At 37.7% G+C, this 19,092-nt stretch overlaps 1 protein-coding gene across 1 annotated transcript in view; it reads right to left on the bottom strand.

Moving 5' to 3' along the window:
- LOC140487787 (receptor-type tyrosine-protein phosphatase delta) overlaps positions 1 to 17,720 on the bottom strand; it is a 2,436,480-nt gene extending 2,418,760 nt beyond the window's left edge. The window contains exons 1-2 of the mRNA XM_072587053.1: positions 17,592 to 17,720; positions 17,315 to 17,434 (exon numbers count right to left, since the gene is read on the bottom strand). The gene's annotated coding sequence lies outside the window, so the exon portion shown is untranslated. The remainder of the gene's footprint in view (positions 1 to 17,314; positions 17,435 to 17,591) is intronic.
- Between the last annotated feature and the right edge of the window lie 1,372 nt (positions 17,721 to 19,092).

Raw genomic sequence — 19,092 nt, 5'->3', positions numbered from 1 at the left:
GGGCATGTGGCCAAACATGGAAACTGAACTGAGGTCAGGGTACTTCAGGACCAAGTGCAGGGGCAGAAACAAAAAAGAAGGGTTTGAGAGCAAGAGGACCATGTAAAATCTGTTCAAATAACATTGAACTAAAACACACAACTTCAAACAATTACTTTCTAGTTTTTGAAATAATGTTCAAGTTAAAAAATGGAAAATTACTGTGGACAAAAATTACAGCTAGGCTTTAATTAATAGTGAAATTCCCATTTCTCCTCCAGAAATAATAGTGAAATTTCTATTTGTTCTTCAGAATGAATGTTGGACTTATAATGCCCTTCTTCTGTGATCAGAAACTCTCCTATACATCAAGTAAATTTGCAGTTCATTTTTGCAATATCTGTAAAGGACATGATGTAGTCCAACATTCTCTAGTTTCTCCAATAAAATAATATCCTGCTTTTCCATTCTCCCTGTCAAATTAGAGAACCTCATAATTTTCACACTTCATTCCATCTGAGAAATTTGCCCAGTCACTGAGCTCTGCAGATTGTTTGCAACCTCCTCACAGTGTAGTTTCCTCAGTATGTATCATCAGTGAATTTGAAGACAACACCATTAGCTCCTTCATCCAAGTAGTTGAGATCCAGTGCTAGTTCCTGCATCATTCCATCAGTTCCATTTTGCTGACCTGAAAATGGCCCGTTTACCCTGAATCTCAATTTCCTGTTAGTTAGCCAATCTTCTCTCCATGCTCATATAGCACCACCCTAACGTACTCATTTTGTGCAGTAACCGTTTATATGGGACCTTATTGATTGTCTTCTGGAAGTCCAAAAACAATGGTGTTTACTGGTATCTGTATTCTATTCTTTCTGGTTTCCATGAAAGCCACTTGAATCACATATTACATCAGGCAAAAGTAAAATCCAATACACATCTACTGGTTCCCTTTATTTATTGTTGCTTATTAAATCCTTAAATAACAAAATGATTTAGATGACTTTACTTTCACAAACCAATTTGCCTGATAGTGTTTTGATTTGCAAAATATCCTGTCACAACCATCACCTGAATAATTAAGTAGGTAAAAACAAGGACTGCAGATGCTGATGAATGTTCTTGATGAAGGGCTTTTGCCCGAAACGTCAATTTTCCTGCTCCTCAGATACTGCCTGACCTGCCGTGCTTTTCCAGCACCACTCTACTCTAGACCTGAATAATTAAGTCCAGCTTTTCCCCCAAGTACAGATGTTAAAGAAACAAGCTTCCAGTTTCAGCCTTTCATCTCCTTCATTTCTTAAATTAGAACTGTGGTCTTCCAAACCACTGGGACTTCTTCTGAATCTAGGAAATGTTGCAAAATTACAATCATTACCACAGCCACAATTTCACCCATTAAAAGGAGAGAGTTGCATAGATGCAAGTCATCCAATTCCTGGATTGACAGCTGATTTTTTTTAATGTTCCTCCCTCCTTTTATCTTATGATCTTCTACTATTCACTTGATTGAGTGGTTTGCTAGTCTATTTCACAGGGAAATTAAACAATTGCTGTAGTTCTGGAGCTATATGTATGGCCAGACTATGGCAAGACAGCAAGTTTTTTTTTTGAAAAGACAGACTTCAGTGAATTAAATGGGATTTTACAACTAATCAGTAGGTTCATAGTAACCATTTGATGGCTTTATATTCCAGATTTATTTGATTCATTTGAATTTAAATTCACTGCCTGCTCAATTTATTTTGAACAAATATCTCCATATCAAGGGTCCTGCCTGTGGATTGCTAGTTCAGTAAAGTCACCATTACATCACTATACCCCTACTTAAATACATTAGAACCTCATTATTCGTCTAAAACAGACACAAAAATGTGTTAAATCCAAAACTCTCATGAGTTTCAAAATAAATCCTTGTTCAGAAAACTGTCAAACTCGATTTTGAAAAGATCAGCGCTTTGCACCAGGTGGATGTTCAGAATAAAATAGAATTTAAAATAGATTTATTGTCATGTGTACTTTTACATCCAAAATACAGTTGCTCCACCAGGGTGCCTACAACAATGACAGAGTGATGCATAACTTTGAAAAAGTAAAATTAAGACAGAGCTCATCACAGTTCAGTTAACGGCTCCTGGGCTCAGGAAAATGTGATTAAGGAATGATGGAATACCCTGTAGATGCAGTCGAGATAAGACTGCCATCCTTGGCCACTAGAGTACTAGGCCAGGAGCTTCCACCAAAGACAACCACCTACCTGGGTGGAGACCACTACTCCTGGATGAAAACACTATGACAGTCCAAGTGCTTGCAATTGTCAAAGAAAAAAAAATGCATATAGTCCGTTCTGATACAACACAATAGTTCCGTTCTCATGCAATCTCACGTTTTTAGAAAATCATGCAATAGCCATGTCATTTAAACTAATGGGCTGGAATCATGTTATAAGGTAAAAACAATGACTGCAGATGCTGAAAACCAAATACTGGATTAGTGGTGCTGGAAGAGCACAGCAGTTCAGGCAGTATCCAACAAGCAGCAGCCAATACAGGTAAGGAAGGTTTGTATTCCATAAATAATGGTTTAAATTCTTCAATCGTGTTAAAGTTAATTTGCATTGAACAGACATGAATTATAGCAGAACCGACTATACACAGACTTTGCAGATCTCTGTGTCAAATGACCACAATGGAAACTAAACAGTTGGAATGAAAAAATATAGATAGTATATGTAAATGTTGGTAGCTGGCTAGCAAAATAATCCCGATATTTTGCCCAGTAAAGCTAGGTTTCTGATTTTATATAGCTAAATTGAATTTCATTTTTAAGTTTTGCGCAGTGCATTCAGCTCATTTCCTTTTAAGATTCACCTAAGCACAGGCTCAAATCATTAGAGCAGACAATGCTACTTACAGGAGACTGATTTATGGACTAGATCACCATTGCCATCAATTATACTCTATTATGCATTGATGAGCAATGTACATCTCAATTTGGAATATCATCCTGTAGTGTAAAGCTCCATCTAGCAGCCAGGCCCAGAATTAATAAAGCACTTACAATTTGCATTTTACAATGTCAAAGAAACACTTACATACTCATCAGAGTCTCTATTTGAAATGTTAAAACTTTAGATTAAGGTGTCTATGTAGTCTGGAGCAGCTGCTTTTCCAGACTAGTCTTTAATTTTAGCTTGACAACGCAAATAATTTTTTAGGAGTAGTATATCTCAGACAGTTTTTGAGGTGATGGAATAACAATGCTGATGTATTATGATAGGTTCTAAATCAGAGGTTCCATGATTAAGGTGGCAATGAAACACATTGTAAGCATCATTTCTGCTTCCCTACCCAATGTCACTTCTGCCTACATTCTTAATTCTTTTCTCGTAAAAGGAGTTACCATTCTTCCTTATCTACCATATTTCAGCTTTTCAAATTTACATACCTCCTCTGAGGAAAAAATCTTTGCACATTTACCCATTTCAACAAGTTCTTGCTACTAGAACTTAATTACACTTCTAGATACAAGAAAGGATTTAAGTTATTTTTTTGTCTAATTATTTAGATTATCACTGGCAGGATTGTCATTTCACTTTATACAATGTGTTCCAAGTGGCTTTCAAAGAAACAAGAAACATAGAGTACAAATTACACTCCACAATTTTCTCCTGAACAATAGTAAATTTTTAAAAAGGATAACATCATTGGATGAACAATTCAGAAACATGATTCCATGTCCAGTCATAAAGTCATTCAGCTGTACAGCATGGAAACATACCCTTTAGTCCAACTCGTTCATGCAGGCCAAATATCATCAATTACTGTAGTCCCATTTGTCAGCAGTTAGCCCATACCCCTCTAACCATTCCTATTCATCTGCCCATTCAGATGTATTTTAGATGTTGTAATTGTACCAGCCTCCACTACTTCATTTGGCATTGTTTCATATATCCATCCTCTGTGACAATGTTGCCTCTTGAGTGCCTTTTGAATCTTTCCACTCTCACCTTAAACTACAGTCTCTAGCTTTGGGCTCCCCTAATCATGGAAATAGACCATGGTTATCCACCCTATCCATCCAACCTTTATAAGGCCACCCCTCAGCTTCTGATGCTCCCAGCCTATGCAGCCTCTCCATGTAGGTCAAATCTTCCAAACCCGGCAACATCCTTGTAAATATTTTCTGAACCCTTTCAAGTTTAACAAAATTTTTCCAGTTGCAGGAAGATTGTGCAAATCAAATCCATTCTTCATCTTGCAAACCCATTATGAACTCTCACAACAGAGAGGAGGTGACCTAGCCCATTCTCCAACAAGATATCTATAGGATATGCATAATGCAAACTTACTGCCCTTTTACCCAGTTTTTTAGTTCAACTTAAAACCTCTCAAAAAGGAAATCACCTCAACCCTGCTGATTTTCATCCAATTGCAAGACACTTACTTACATATTTGCGATTATCATGTTCTTGGAAAATGTTAGTATACCATAACCAACTAAATCAAGTAAGCTAAATTTAAACATTAAAAAGGAAAATTGAAATCTCAATTCCGACAACTACATCACGATAGGGTAACCATATTGCAAACATTATGTGTAAAAGAACAAAAGATTGATATTAGAATGTGATGGTCCTAGAAATGTATAGGACTTCAGTAAGAAACAAGAAACAATATATACAATGCTATCTTTGCACTGCAATGAATGCTTACATTCACAGAGGTAGGTACTAATCTTAACCAGATTGGTGGCAATCTTACACAATAGTTTATCCTGATTTTAAATCAAGTGAAAATGTATTTTTTTCAAAAGAACACAAGAGGAAAAGAAGCGAAAGATACCTGTGCATAACAAGTCACTTGTGCTATCTGATGTGCAGCCTGGCAGAACATAAATATAGGGAATTCAAAGAAAGGAAATTGTTGATCATTTCAATTCTCTCTTTTATAAGGTGCAATTAGACTGTCAGTTTCACACCATTTCTTTGTTACTTCCCTCTTCTGATACTTTACAAATCAGGACAAATCCACAGTTACCTGATAAACAACACCTTTACTTTTAGCAAGAAACATGTTATTTTGCGCCCTTCTTGTCTTCATTAGCATGTCAGAACCACAGGTAGCAGATGTTCCACATTTTCTGTCAATTCTCCTTAGAGGGATGCAAAAGCTACTTCGGTTTGCTTTAAATTTAGTCTGATGTCCTTTAACTTTCCATATGGTGCTCCCTCCATAGCAGGGGAGATGAACAATGAGCAAGCTCTACCTTTGTGTGATACAGCTCATTGGTCTGCAAGAACTACACAGTACTCAGTGCTGTGATTAACTGAGACTAATGTTTATTTAAAAACAATAGTATTTGCAGGAATTAAGCTCAGCTTTTACATGGATTTTCCATGAATATTTTACTAAATTACTCAGGTATAATTGTCATTTCATGTAGTTAGTTGCTACAAGCCATAGTAGATGCACTATTATTGATTTTGGATATTTCTGCATGGAAGGGACATGGTCAGCCAGGTCATGTTTCTGATTGGATTCTCCCAGTACTTCACCTGAACAGAGTGCAGTCAAGGATACGTTTGCACACAGTCACAATATCTCAAAAACGTCAAACTGCCTACTGACAAAATCGTCCCCACATACATTTATGATTAACATTTTGGAAAACTGCCAGAGTGCACCTGAGCAAGAATGTAATAGTCCAGTATAGTACAAGTAGTAAATGGTGAGACCTCAGCACTCACTACTACTTAGGAGCAAAATAAACTTCTGTTATTTGCATTTGCACAGTTACACAAGGAGCTGTGCTATATCTTAAGTGTCCTCAATTCTTTTTATTCATTCATGGGATGTGGGCATCACTAGCTGGGTCAGCATTTATTGGCTATCCCTGATCACCCAGAGGACAGTGAGAGTGAACCACATTGCTGTTCGCCTGGAGTCATATATAGACAAGACCAGGTAAGGACAGCAGTTTTCATCCCTAAAGAGTATCAGTGAGCAAAACCTTTTTTTATTTTTAAAAAATTGACAATGGTTTCATGGCCATCATTAGATTCTTAATTCCAGGTTGTTGAGCTGAACTTCTACCACCTGGTATGGCAGGACTTGAACCTAGGTCCCCAGAAAATTATCAGAGTGTCTGTATTCATAGTCTAGTTAACTTTGAATCTTTGACAGTGTAGGATGTGGATGTGGGTTTGCTCGCTGAGCTGGAAGTGTAGCATGTCTTAATTATTTATTCCACTGGATTTTAGTTACTCATGGAAATATAAAATAGTTTTTAAAGTAACAGACACAAAGTAATAATTTCTCTCTGTAAACCATTATTCTGTCTTTATTTCACTTTGTGATTTTGAATTGAAATGACTTAAAGCTGACACTTCCTTAGTCTACAGCCTTGTGAGGTGAGGGGGTGGAATTTCTGCTGTCCCAACAAAAGTGGAATCCAAAAACCTCTCTAAACTTCACCATACCATGTCATTGATGACAACACTGAAGATGTTCAGACATCTGTGGAACTCCGTTCTAGTCCAGTTTCAAAAATATTATTCTGTCAAACAAGAAATTCAACTGCAGCAGCGTCAGAAGATCTGAAACACAAATCTCCTATGTTCATGGATAAACACTGTGTTCAATAAAACAAAGAGTTTATTGATTCATTGGATACATTTTGTTCTTCCAGCTGATTTTAAAATAGAAATGGGTCCACTTTGTGGAAAATATAATCATGTTGAATGGAAACCCTATCAATGTAAATCTTGGAGGAATATGGCCTAATTTCTAGATGTATCATAGATTGTTCTATGTAAATTTACAGTGTTCTGATCCCAGCTGATGATAATGCTGGACAAATGAGGTCTGAGAATGAAATCTGATTGTAAGTTTATTGTTGTTTGTTGTGGTTGTTAGTCACAAACATTTTCGCACAAGGTTGCAAATGATCTTAACTATCAGAACATAAATTTATAATATATTAAAAAAACAAAGCCACTACAATTAGAAAGATCTTAACACAAACATCAAAACAAAGTTTCAAACTTTTTCTCAACTTTCATTTTCCCTGTATTCATTCATGGGATGTGGATATCACTGTTTAGACTAGCATTTTCACTCATCCCCAGTTGCCGAGAGTGCACTTAAGATTCAAACACATTGCTGTAGATCTGTAAGCCAGGCTAGGTGAAGGTAGTAGATTTCCTTCCCTAAGATGATATTAGTGAACCAAATGAAATTTTACAACAATGGTTTGGTTGCGATTGGACTTGCTTTTAATTCCAGATTGGAGTCAACTTAAATTTCTCCATCCTCCGTGGTGAGATTCAAATGTCCCCAGAATATTAACCTGGGATTCTGGTTACTTGTCCAGTGATAGTACTGCAATGCTACTGCCTACCTCATCATTTCATCAACTCCACCATCATCCACTATATGAATCATAGTGAAATTTAATTGTTAGCTTTTTAAAAAAAACAGGACTTCAATAGTACTGTCCAGTTTCTTTTTCATGAATTGTTCAAACAGCCAATTCCTTTCCACTTCTGCAGCCATAAACTTTCAGTTTTAATGTTTTTAAGTGTTTTTTCTAAACATATTTTATACTTCTATTCCCACTTTCACTAGCACATGACACCGGGAGGAATCAAGATATTGCCACATTTGAGGACTGACTTTTTAAACCTCCTGCTTAATTTGCTGTATTCTTTCTTCAGGATCTCATTGCTTTCACTTCCTATGTCATTGGTACCAATGTGTGTAATGTCCTCCTACTGGTCACTCTCCCCTTTGAGAATATTCTGCATCCTCTCAGACCCTGGCACCCAGGAGGCAACACACTATTCTGATGTCTTGCTGTCAGCCGCAGAAACATTTTCACTTGGAACCTAAAGTATAAATGCCAAGGGTGGCACGGTGGCTCAGTGGTTAGCACTGCTGCCTCACAGCACCAGGGTCACAGGTTCGATTCCAGCCTTGGACGATTGTCTGAGTGGAGTTTGAACACTCTCTCCAGGTCTGCTTGGGTTTCCTTCGGGTGCTCCGGTTTCCTCCCACGTTCCAAAGATGTGCAGGCCAGGTGAATTGGCCATGCTAAATTGCCCATAGTGTTAGGTGCATTAGTCAAAGGGAAATGGGTCTGGGTGGGTTACTCTTTAGAGGGCCAGTGTGGACTTGTTGGGATGAAAGGCCTGTTTCCACACAGATTAGAGAATCTAATCTAATATAATATATGACCCTCATTACAGTAGTGTCAGTCTCCAATTAGGTGAAATAAATGATGATATTTGAAAAGAGTCCGTGTTACAGAGGTGGAGCTGGGTGCGTTAAAACACATTAAGGTGGACACATCACTGAGATCTGATCAGGTGTATCCCAGAACTTTGACAGAAGCTAGGGAAGTGTTTGCAGGACCCCTTGCTGAGATATTTCTATCAGTATTATCCTCAGGTGAGATGCCGGCAGATTGGAGGTTGGATAACGTTGTGCCATTATTTAAGAAAGGTGGTAAGGAAAAGCCAGGGAACTATAGGGCAGTGAGCCTGATGACAGTGGTGGGTAAATTGTTGGAGGCGATTCTGAGGGACAGGATTTACATGTATTTGGAAAGGTAAGGATTGATGTGAGATAGTCAACATGGCTCTGTGCATGAGAAATTGCGTCTCACTAACTTGATTTTTTAAGAAGGGACAAAGAAGATTGATTAAGGTGGAGTGATAGACGTTGTTGAAAAGGACTTCAGCAAGGCATTCAAGATGTTCTGCATGGCAGTTTGGTGAGCAAGATTAGATCACATGGAATACAGGGAGAGCTAGCCATTTGGATACAAAATTAGATTAAAGGTAGGAGACAGAAGGTGGTGGTGAAGGTTTGTTATTAAGATTGGAAGCCTGTGACCAATGGTGTGTTGCAAGGATTGGTGCTGGATCCACTACTTTTGGTCATTTATATAAATGATTTGGATGTGAATATAGGAGGAATAGTTAGTAAGTTTGCAGATGACAACAAAATTGGTGATGCATTGGACAGTGAAGAAGGTTACTCAGACTACAATGGGACCTTGATCAGATGGGCCAATGGGCTGAGGAATGACAGACGGAGTTTAATTTAGTTAATGTGAGATGTTGCGTTTTGGTCACACAAATCATGGCAGAACTTATGTAGTTGCTGGTAGGGTCCTGGGGAGTGTTGCCAAACAGAGAGACCTTGGGGGTAGAGTCAAAGGTTGACAGGCTTGTGAAGAAGGCATTTGGTACATTGGCTTTTATTGATCAGTATATTCAGTATAGAAATTAAGAGGTCATGTTGCAGCTGCACAGGACATTGGTTTGGCCGCTTTTGGAATACTGGATGCAATTCTGGTCTCTCTGCTCTAGAAAGGGTGCTGTTAAACTTGAAAGGATGCAAAAGTGATTTGTAAGAATGTTGCAAAGTTGAAGATTTTGAGCTACGGGGAGAGATTGAATTGGCTGGGGCTATTGTCCCTGGAGCATCAGAGGCTGAGGGGTGACCTTATAAAGATTTTAAAAATCATGAAGGGCATGGCTAGTGTGAATAGCCAAAGTTTTTTTTTCCCCAGGGTAGGGGAGTCCAAAACTATAGAGTATAGGTTTAAGGTGAGAAGGGAAAGATGTAAAAGGAACCTAAGAGGCAACTTTTTCACACAAAAGTTGGTGCATGTATAGAATGAGCTGTCAGATTTAAGGGCCATCTGGATTGGTAGTTGAATAGGAAGGGTTTAGAGGGATATGGGCCAAATGCTGGCAAATGGGAGTAGGTTCATTTCAGATATCTGGTTAGCGTGGATGATTTGAACTGAAGGGTCTCTTTCCATGCTATGTAACTATACGACTCTCTCACTTCAAAGCATGCCAGACTAAAAACTATTTCTGATGTATTACTTCCCCTGAACTGAAAAAAAGGTTCTCTTTCGAAAACTGTTCTAATGTTTGAGTTGAACTCGAGATTCTTCTGAATAAAAAGATTGAATTTGCACTTTTGAAGGCTAAATTGAATTAATTGCTTTAATATTGCTCTGTTATAATCCCAACCATACAAACACTTTATCCATTAACACTACAGGACTTCATGAGGGACTTAACTGGAGTCATATTCTTAGCAATGATGTGTTTCAGTCACTGTCCGAAAGCCTTGTGACCTTGTCCGAAAACTAAACCTTCATTGAACTGACCATCAACTTTATTCCTCTATTTTAAATTCAAAATCACAAAATAACAAATTGCATATATTTATCACTATGATAAATATTTACTGTCAGGTGAAAACTTGGTTTGCTCCTGCAAAGGAACAAAGCTTATCTTGTTCTCATTTGTGGCTCATTACATTGGAGGCCCATATTAAAAGAAACTTTGACACTTTTGTGATAGAAATCTTGGAGTTCTAAGTAGTTTTAAACAACGCAAGAGCCCAATGGATTTGCATGCAATGACCTATTAATCATTTTGGCTTTTGCTAATAGCCACCCGCTCCCCAAATTATAAAGACTTGTCCTCGTGCTGAAAGTTGCTTTTCCAAGACAAAGTCTGCCAGACAAATCTAACTGCTAGTGGTTTAGGATCAACAACAACCTTGAAGTTTTCAGGTTTCCCCATCATACAGAAACATCTCACCTCATTTTTACAACCAACATTGCAACCCCAACACCATCTCTAGCACCTGCACAGAAACTGCCTCTCGATTAAAATCCAGCCTCTACATCTTAATAATTCTTCAAATTTATTTGCTTAAAGAATCATCATTTACTTGTTCAGTCCATATAGGTCCCACATCCCCCAAAGAAAATTATACACCATTTTGGTTTAGAGCAACTTCAAGAGTAAAATGGAGCAATGACAAGAAAATCATGTTGTAATGTCCAAAGATGAAAATTCTAAATACCAAATGTGCAGTTTCACAAATCTATCAAATTGCAACAATTTAATAAATTCTCTAATTTAGATTGACATCCAAAGTTTTAACATAATTTGTCAGATTAAAAAAGGCAACTGCTAACGTGTACTTTTAATTCCATTCAAAAGAAATTATATTTTAAAAGCACATAACACCAAAAGGGATTTGATAAATCACAAGGTTAGAAAATTCTATAATAAGAGCTTTTTAATTGTTGAACGATAGCAAATGTTTTGAAGAGTTGAGCTTTTTGAAAAGCTTGGTTCAAAATATTTTCCATGGAATGTTTAAGTTACAGATACATTTGGAATCAATAATATATATGCACGGGTATACCAGAGTACTAACAAAACCATTCAAACTCCAATGGCATATTGTTTCAGTGGAATTTCATTTACTTTTCCAGTGGCCATAGACATTGAAAACTTACATAAGATAACTGAGCTACAGATGCATTCACAGATTGTTAAAGTGTCACTTTCTGAAATGAACACAGGACAGTAATAACCATAGTGGCAGCATTGTAACAGTAAACACAAAACTCATATTTGAAGCAGAGATCACATTAACTTTCATGAACTGGTCAAGTCAGAGGCTCTAAGAAAGAAAAATAAAGAGACGTGATAAAGCTTGCACCGAAGATTAGAACAATTTTTCATGCAGAGAGAACACAAACAGTTATGTTACAATGTGGCAAATCCCACTTTATTCCACATCAGAAAAAGCTGTTCAACATGTCAGTGTCATTCTCAGTGGTTGAATATTTTGTGGAACTTGTGATTCCTGCATCGGTAAGGATTTCAATTAAACTATATGTACTCAAAAATGAAGTAGTACAGTGTTAATGAATTTAAAGAACATTCTTGACCTCAATATTCTCTGTAAAGCATCTTGTTTATCTACACTGAGGCACAGATCAGTGACAGGCTGTGCAGAATAAAGCCCAATAAATTCAATTTGCTAGTCAGATGCAAAACGTGTACCATCTTTCATGTAGCAGTATAATGGTTTGATATTACAGAATGAGATTTTAGACAAAATAAAATAAATTGTGAATTTTATTCCTTACACTGAATGAATTTCACAACATATTTTTATTCAAACACAAGAATACATTTTTGCCACTTAGAGCAAAATAATCCATTTTTTGGAGGTCAAGAATATTTGATCTTTGAACTTAATTTTGGAGTTATAGGTCATATTTTTTCATGTGACACTACCGTCAAACAATAATGGAACGTAGCATGGTATCATTTGAAGTAGATAGTAAAGCTTATTTCAGATGGCTTTACAAAAATGATTAACATGTTTCAAAAATCAGGGAATATTTATCCTGCCACAGAGAATGCCAGTAAATTTCTGACAAAAGGTCAGACCTTGAAACATAATCTATCACTCTCTTTCCAGAGTTACTGAGCATTTTCTGCATTTATTTCAGTTTTCCAGCACCTGTACTTTTTTTTCCTTTTAATATTTCTATTCAAGTTGCCACTAAAGATGAGAAATAAAGCTATCGAGTTCTACAGTTGCAGGCCTTAAAAGAAAATAAATTGCAAAAAGCAAAAGGGTTGCTTTCAAGGGATAGGCAGCAAATCATCTTCTATAGATGGTTTCCTGCACTTTTAGCTGAGCCAATTAAAAAAAACCTGAAAAACGCTGGAAGCATGTATGATGCACATTAGTATCAGAAAACTTCAGCCAATTTTAGTTTGTAAGATGTTCAGCATGTGATTTGGCAGCAAATAAACCATAAGAACAGGAGTCAGCCATTCAGCCCCTCAAGCCTGTTCCATCATTCAATGAGATCATGACTGATCTGTAGCTTAACTCCATATACAAAGGCTATCATTCCAATAAAGGAACATTCATGTACTCAAGTATAAGAATGAATTATAGTTCAAAGTTATAAAATTGTTTGATATTATTTAAATATACATAGCCAGTGAGCATCTTTTATAATTTACATATCCTTTTGCCATACATTATGGGTCTTGGAAAAGGAAAATTACAACAGTACAGTATTTCATACAGCTCGGTGCTGTAGTTAATTAGAGTTAGAATGATAAATACATTGTCACACTGAGTCAACCAATACAACTTGCTTAACACAATGCACAGATGGCAATACACCAATAGCTATTCTCAATGGGGCAATCTTGCTATTCTAGTAAACGCGCTATAAACAAAACAACATCCCTGAACACTTCAGCTAATACATGCAGTCAGACTTTATTGCTACATAACTTGAAAATAGATGTTTGAGCTATACAGCCATAAAGTTTCAATACTTTAACACTGTGGCATATGTCAATATCAGGCTGGAAGCTCGCACGTGAAAAATGATCTTTAAATCAATGTAATCTTAATCGAAGGAAAACATCGCAACTTCCCACATTATTAAATTCTATCAAGAATTTTCTACAGTGTAAAATACACCTTTAAATCCCCTGGAAGACATCTTTTGTATAGCCATCGAATATGCTCGAGATAGATGGTTTCACTCCATTCAGTCAGAAATCATTCCTTTATGCACTTAGTGCAAGGAATAAAATAAGTTACTTCTTTCTGGTGGCAGTAAAAACTGCAAAGTACTAGATATCAGTAATTATAGGTTATGTTTTTTTTATTGCCCAATGCTCAGTATAAAATTGAAAGCATGGTTGAGGTGAAATACACAAACCACGGGGGACAATTAAGAAATTAGAAATAAAGGTGAAAAGAACTATTTTTTCATCAATCGAGCGGGATATGCCGACTCCTTCTACACATGCTGAACTCTAGTATTATAACATAGTTATTGTTGCATTTCAGCAGCAGGTCATTCATACCCAGAATTTTTTATTTTGGCCAGTTACAAGATGAAAACTAAACACATTACAGAGATAAACGTTAAGAAAAAGAAGTTTGCAAAATGAAAAAAAAATCAGCTACACTTTAGACACCGCCACATGAACAAGGACACAAGCTCTTGGTGCTTACACTGCTGCCGTCACAGTAAAAGAAAGTATACACAAATCAAGAAAGATATAAACCAGAAACTTCTTTTTCTAAAATATGCTTTTTGCATCCCAATAATTGAGAATTTAGGCATTACAATATTTAAAATGCAAAGCACCGCCTTCACCGTCGACAAATAGCGATACTATGGCGATCTAGTTATACATCTAGAATGTATCTAGTTTTAATGCTAAAGATGAAAAGGAAGAATGAAGCAAACAAATACAGTCTCCATTGAGGGAGGTAATACAGGAAAATAAGATTAATTTTTTTTAAATTCTGAACAACTCTTGAATGTATTTTTCCAACAGATCGATTCCAAATGGTCATTTTCTTAGAACTGTAATCCGACAACATTAACTTTATTGTGTGCATATTCTATGAATATGACACTGTGTAGTGTTGCATGTAAACACACCTCAAAACTAATGGAGACACGGTGTTACATACAATAAGCAGACTGTTACCCAAATGAAATGTATATGTCATATCACTACATAAGAGTTTGTTTGCAGCTTTGATCATTGTCTTTGATCAGATCAATCAGAAAGCCACTCCATTTTAGCTTCTTTCACTCTGTCTCTCCAGGGATTTAGATGTCACAGCTCCATACAGATCTGACAAATCAGTTTTCGTTCTGATGAATCTCTGCTGCACAAAGCATTGGAAGTTGTGTATTAAATCTGACTGCTACCCAGTCCAAAAAGGTACACGGGGGCTTTTGACCTTTGATTTTATCTGAGTAAGTGGCTTATTTAACATTATTAAAGGAACTATAACAGAATTCATTTAACAGCTTAGCCTGAAAAGCAATCTTTGGTTTCTCACAATCGTTTGCACTGACAGCTAACCTAGATTCCATCTCTTATCTTCTCAGCTGAACCCCAAGGGAAGGCAAAATATATTTTACATTGCACTTTGCCTAAAGGGCTTCCAGTAAAATTTAATTTTCTTACTGCATTGATTTTTCCATTATAACGTGCAAAAACCGAGCACACTCTCAGAAGAATTCTGTTAGAAAAAATATTTGATTGATTTTACAGAACTGTATTAAAGCTGTGTGAGAACTTGATTCATTTTCTTTCCAAGGCTTTATTGCCCAATAATCCGAAAGAGCAACCTCCTTTTTCAAGTCAACATGCTACCAGTTACCATTTGATTCTTGTTTGAATCGACTGAACCCCATGAAAAACACCAGGCGAGGACTGACATAGTGACAAAAAGGAGGCCTTTATGTACAAAGCAGCTTTTCTGAGCAGTGTGATGGCTTGCTGAAGTTCTCTGACTTGCAGACTAATGAAAATGAATGGCTTCCAATCTATTGGGAGTGAAACCACTTAGTCATTGCTACCTGAGGATAGGAAACTGCACAGAAGGTACAAGGTCACAAGCCCCTGTCATAATTATTCTGTTTAATGAGGTATCAGAAGCGCTGAACTAGTTCAAAGTCGACAGAGAGGGGTAGTTCACTAAGAAAATAGAAAAACAATGTTCATCATAACAGATGTGGAAATATTGGAAAGTACCAAAACCATTAGACTGAACTTGCATACTATACAATAGACCAAAACAAAACTATACAGAAATAAAAAAACTGAATTAAAATTAAAAAAAACATATTAACACCTCATTCAGCAAATGATTTAAAACCTCCAATTTAGGGAATTTTACATCCAACAACATTCACAGAACGTCACTAAGTCATTGTGGTCCCCACTTTAAAAGCCAGGTCAAACAAGTGGTCATGTGTTAGATACTTTTTTTAAAGAATCAAAACAAAATATAGAATTTCCATTGACTTTCTTCTCAACTTATTACCTGCCCCCCGTCTCCCATTATGTTCCAGAAAACATGCTCTTTGATATATTGTTGATTAGATCCATTAATAATAGAGCACGGGTGGTGGGTGGCGTAGGGGAGTGGGTAGACGCTGCATAACGATAATCTTGACGAAGTCGATGGAGAAGTCTTAACTCACATTCTGTAATCACTAACATCTTATGGACAGTTATACTGTAGATGATACACGTGTGTTCTTACGCCAGCGAATCTCTTACACTCGGTATATTTTCGGCTAACGTGTGTTAGTTTGTGAATGACTGGAGGTTACTGAACAGTGCCCAGAAGCCAGTTACGGGTCTATTCATAGAATCCCGCCCGTGCCTAATTAATTAACGGGAACAATTAGAAGGAATCCCCTCATTTGAAGCGCGACCGTTAATTACATTTGCTTTACCTGAAATGATTGGTAAACTATTGCAATCTAACGTTCGGTATGCCTGCAGCAGCCTTGAACAGAATAATGGATAGAGCCACACACATCGATACACTTGCACATAGCCACTGTTTGTGGTGCCCGTATTAACTGACTTTTGAGAAACGGTTCTATTTCGGGAACGCAATAATATCGGAATGCATCTGGGGATGTGGGAGGGAGGAAAGATTTCGAGCAGACAGATTCGGCGACAAACCGGAATGGTGGTTCTCCCCCAACAATCACCAACGCCCCCACCTCCCCACCCCCCACACACACCAAACTGCTTCTCCGCCAGAAAAAAACCAGGGAGACGAAGATAAGGAGTAACATTTAAGAGCTGCATCAATACATCCTTTTAGTAGCAGTAGTTGGCAGTGCACATCAGCGCATTCAATCTCATATTGCACATAGACCCACTTAACCCGGACCATTGCCTTCACATTTAGAGATCTACTCAGCAACATCACTCATCACTTCAAACAGAGGCAAATTTTGGGTGGGGAGAATATGAAAAAAATTTCACATTTAAAAAAGAATGCACAACAAACTTCGATCATTTTTAAAAAAGTCTTAACAGTTCAGTTGCAACAAAGAAAACAAACCATTCCATCAGAAAATGTTGTCTTTCGGGTTGGTTTAGTAAAGGCTTTTTTTTGGGGGGGGGGGGTGGGGGGGAGTGTGGTTAAAAAGCACGGGATATACTCATCCAACCCCACCAGTGGACCTGGGGGGGGGGGGGGGGGGGAGTCTTTCCTGAACAGCACTCTCAGGGAAGAAAAAGAAGCCATGGCAAACAAACCAGCAAAATTCCTCACAAGAGTAATGTAGCTTCCCACAGTAACTTCTGTCAGACACAACTCAATTTAACAGAACAGAACTTTTTTAATCGACCTTCCTCGCTCCAGTGTTCAACTCTAGTTTAAATCACGATCTCTAAAGGAATCTCATAATTTTGCAAATTATCACAAAGAAAAATCACAATTTCTTGAGGAAAGTTAAAGACTGGTTTAAATTGACCCTTGCCAAAAGGTCCCGCGCGATAGGATGAACAACCACTCCAAATTTCACACAGATCTCTTATTTTTACCCTTCCCCAAACAGGTCGCCAAAAGCGAAGTCGTGCAACAGAACACAAGTTTGTTGGAAGCAAAAGAAACCACGCAGCACTTACTGTCCTGAGTCAATAATATCGCTCCACTTGCGGAAAGAAAGCCAACACAAAGATTTGTTTCTCTCCTCCTTCAGTCAGGGAAAAAAATGTTTGCAATTCCGAGTGCAGGCCTCGTTCTAGCTGCAAGCAAGGAGAAAATATATACATAGCATCACTCGTCAGTCTTCCCCCTCTGTCGAAATTAAAACATAATAATTTTGGCTAATGAAGTCAGGTTAAGAATTAATCTGTACATTGTCTTGGATGACAGCTGTATGTCAGTCTAATGGAGCTTTACCTGCGCGTTTGTGAGTGGCAGCGTCTTCCTCAAACACACACACATACATATATACAGTCCAGAGAGAGATAGGAGGCAGCAGCAACCCGGGAGTGGGCATCAACCAACTGAGCGTGTCTGTGTTACCGCTGCTTCCCTCCAACTCAGTAACACGGGAGCAGGAGAAAGTGGGTATGGGCGAGAGCTGCTGCTCCCATTACACACACACACACTTTCTTATCTCTACCTGCATTTCTTGCGCGAACCGCTTGATGGCTTCCACAAAGGGAAGATTGCATGTACACAGATAGAAAACTAGCATACCGCCTTCCGAGCTCCTGACGGTCACAATGCCAAGTAAAACATAAACGATCCTCACTATTCTGCGAGGAAGTAAATCCCAGGCGCTTTATTTCCCAATCTCCCAGAAAAAAAATCAAGTAAAGGATTCTCATAGTTTAGGGTTGACCCAGTTCAGGTAATGAAATAGGATGGAGAAGGGTTCAAGGGCAAGGAACCTTATCATTCGAAGCATTCCCAAACACCATCAGCAACCCAAGCGAATTTCCCGGCAAAGTACATTTATCAGTATTATTGATGAATGCAGTCATGACAAAATAAAAATTAATGCCGGTTATGTAAATTCACGGTTTACATAAATAACGGTTGGTGCAGTGATAAGTTACAAGCACAATCCGAAATAACGGGGGTAATCTCCAAAACTATTGTGGGTCATACTATTTTGCTGAAGCAGGATTTTGTTTAGCATGGTGGAATTACTAGTTAGAGTTGCTTAAAGGTAAACACATATTTACCCTGTAAAGCTGTTGGAGGTGTGAGCATTTTTGGCGACGGGAGGTGGGGGTTACTGAGTTACGTGAGGAAGGAACTCAGAGGGACCTGACCTTGTGTGACTGAGGGAAGAAAATCGCCTTACATCTTCAAAAGCATACTTAAACAATCAAATAGAGGATTCTGAGCAAGAGGGGGAACTCATTCTGAACATAGTGTTGAGAGAGGAGACAGTGAGTTTAAATAAAGTGGTAAGTGGTTCTGTTTGAAACACAGCGGAGGAAATAAGTTTAATAAGAACTGTCTTCATTACAAACACAGTACCAAGAGATGAGGCAGCGAATTTTAAGCGAGTGAGGGTGAGCAGGGAGTGACTTCATTCTGAATACAACACTAAGAGGGGGTGAATGTGGAAATAATCCAAGAGAGACATCGCAGGAAATCTGTAAATTCATTGGTTGATGTTAGTGAGTCAAGTTAAATAGTTGGAAACTAATATGAAAGTATCATTTATAAAGAAGCAAACAGCTACTTGGATTTAGGAAGGAACACTAACGAAAGTGCAACAACTTTAAATCAAGTCAAAGTAAGTTAAAGCAAAAAGACAAAAGGGTAGGAAGATAAAATTAACAGTATAAGTGAAGTTGAGTTACGAGTAAGTGTTTTTATAGTGAGGTTATGTTTTATTAGAAGGGTAATAAGTAGTTTTCAGAGTTATGGGAAGGCAAGT

This window comes from Chiloscyllium punctatum, chromosome 2, assembly GCF_047496795.1.
Source record: "Chiloscyllium punctatum isolate Juve2018m chromosome 2, sChiPun1.3, whole genome shotgun sequence".
Taxonomy (NCBI): Eukaryota; Metazoa; Chordata; class Chondrichthyes; order Orectolobiformes; family Hemiscylliidae; genus Chiloscyllium; species Chiloscyllium punctatum.
This window is presented reverse-complemented; position numbering and strand designations above follow the sequence as displayed.